The sequence below is a fragment of the Chrysochloris asiatica genome, unplaced genomic scaffold (genome assembly GCF_000296735.1).
Source record: "Chrysochloris asiatica unplaced genomic scaffold, ChrAsi1.0 scaffold00076, whole genome shotgun sequence".
In the NCBI taxonomy this organism is placed as follows: domain Eukaryota; kingdom Metazoa; phylum Chordata; class Mammalia; order Afrosoricida; family Chrysochloridae; genus Chrysochloris; species Chrysochloris asiatica.
Genome location: NW_006408594.1, coordinates 8,739,262 through 8,741,524, shown reverse-complemented (window position 1 = coordinate 8,741,524; position 2,263 = coordinate 8,739,262). Strand labels below are relative to the sequence as shown.

The following is a 2,263-nucleotide window of genomic DNA, read 5'->3' as shown; positions in this document are numbered from 1 at the left end:
TCCAAACCTGACCTTTAAAACAGACCATCTGTCTGCAAATTCCTCTTCTGTTTCACTGAATATACCCACCCTACCACTCAAAAAGTTCTGGCCATGCTAGCCTCCTAACTGATGAAATATGCCTGCCAAGCTTCCCCCATAGTGGACTGGAGGAGGTAGGAGTACCATTCTCAACCCTGCCCCAACAATGAGTTAACTCATCATAACAAGGCACCTTTCCCCAAGAGGAAAGCAGGAGACATGGACGCCTCTTCTCATCTGGTGAGCAGGTCTGCTATAGGAGGAATGAATGCAGGCTTTGAGACCTGACTGTCAACACAGAGTCTGATCACCAAGTCCAGAGACGAGGTGCATAGATGGAGCTGAGCTAGGAGGATGCTTGGAGACTAGGGGTTGGGTGCACTGGAGAAATATGCCAGGAACTCTCATGCAGGTTTCAGGGGAATGGAAGAGACCACGTGAGAAGAGGAGATGGTCCATCCTTTTGTTCAAGCCAGGCTTCACCTAAGAATGGGTGGCAAAAGTGGTGCTCCATGGACAGGTGGGTTTATTTTGCTGGGACATATTCTCTGAAAGTGTTTATATTCTTCTGGAGCAGGAAAGTATTCTACTGGATGGAAGGAATACTTTGGCTCAAAATCATCCAAGAAAGATCAGACAGTGGTAGTAGAATCTCTGTGGCTATTCCTCAGGGGTGGTGGAGGAGGTGAAGGTGGCCCAGCTGGTGTCCTTGAAGGTGGAGGTGGGGGCTTCTTCCACTCAGGGCATCTGACCAATGCATTCGGTATGGGGGAGAGGGAGCATCCCTGGTGCCATTTTGAACCATGGGTGGTGGAGGTGGAGGAGCTACTCCTAGACTGGAAAGGTCCTGAGCTGGGGGAGGTGGTCTATTACTCTGCAGAGAGGAGGAGGCTGAAGTGAGTGGAGGAGGCGCTAGGTCTCAAACAGGCCCTGGAATCTGTCTATGCAAAGAATTGTGTGTTTGTGGCAGCTCAGGAGCTAACTCATTAGTGGGACTGGAGGGTTCATTGGAGACTCTAGGAGGCTAGCTGTAAGGCTCCTCGGAGGAGGAGCCAGACTCTGGCTACTTGGTCCTCTTCTGAAATTCACAGGGGAAGGAGGTGGCTTGACTGGGTGTGGAGCAGGACGTCTCTTGCGACGAGGGTGAAGCCTTTGCCCAGGTGTTGGTGGCAAACGTTTTCTCTGTTGTAGGCTGAGGTTTTGCTGCTGTGCATAGACAGGGGTGTAGGGGTGTGCATTAGCATGTCGCCCTGGGGGTGGTGGAGGAGGGGCAGAAGAGATGTGCTTCAAGCTCTACTGCTGGTGGTATTAGGTCAATAAATAAATAAATAATTTATTTTTATTTATTTTTATTTACCGGAGTAAAGAGAGTCTCTGCATCTGGACTGCTCACCTGCTGTCTGTATTATCTTAGGGTGGCTGCTGGCTGTAAACAACGGGAGCCTTGGGATAGCAGCTGGCGAACTGGTACTTAGAGGGCTGGTATACCAGCTGAGTTCTCTGAAGCATCCTTGGCTCCCACAGGTCTGAGTTTGGCACTCCTCCTTGGGCTGCAGGACAGCTGCTCCAGAGCCACAATCACCACTGTTTCCTTTGGGCTTCTCGAGGATGGGAGCACTCTGATCAGTAATGTGGGTAACCTTCTTCATCAGCTGGGTTCCTTTGTAGATATCCTGTCAAAGAGCCCCTTGACCCCACTGCTCATCACTGCCCATTGTACATAGCTTGGGCTGCACTTTGTTTGTGTGACTAAACCTGGGAGGTGGAGAAGGGTGAGGTGGGGGTGGAGGGGCAGGAGGAATTGGCATCCTTGCCCTTCTCGTTGTTGGCACTGATCTTTCTCCACTTTAATTTGCAGCTTTAGGTCACTCATATACCTTACCCAATACTTCAGGAGCCTTTATTTTCTGTCTCTCAATAACCTTCCCCTCCTTTTCACTCCCTTCATTTTCTTTTGATGCTTTCTGTATCATGCTATATTTTGCCCATAGAATCCTTCTGTATTGCAAATTGAAGCATGGATTTTTTTTCCTTCAGTTCCCTCAGCTTGAGAAATGGTGAGCATATTCTTCCATTTTGGTTTTCTAACTCCAGATCTTTGCACATTTCATTAAAATACTTGACTTTTTCTTCTTAAGCTGACCTTTGAAATTTTCTGTTCAGCTCTTTTACCTCCTCATTTCTTCCATTTGCTTCCACATCACTACACTGGATGTGGAAGTTTCAGAGTCTCTTCTGACAT

The 2,263-nt window shown here is 48.4% G+C and overlaps 1 pseudogene; it reads right to left on the bottom strand.

Moving 5' to 3' along the window:
* Positions 1-500: 500 nt before the first annotated feature.
* On the bottom strand, positions 501-1,829 carry LOC102839470 (annotated as a pseudogene).
* Between the last annotated feature and the right edge of the window lie 434 nt (positions 1,830-2,263).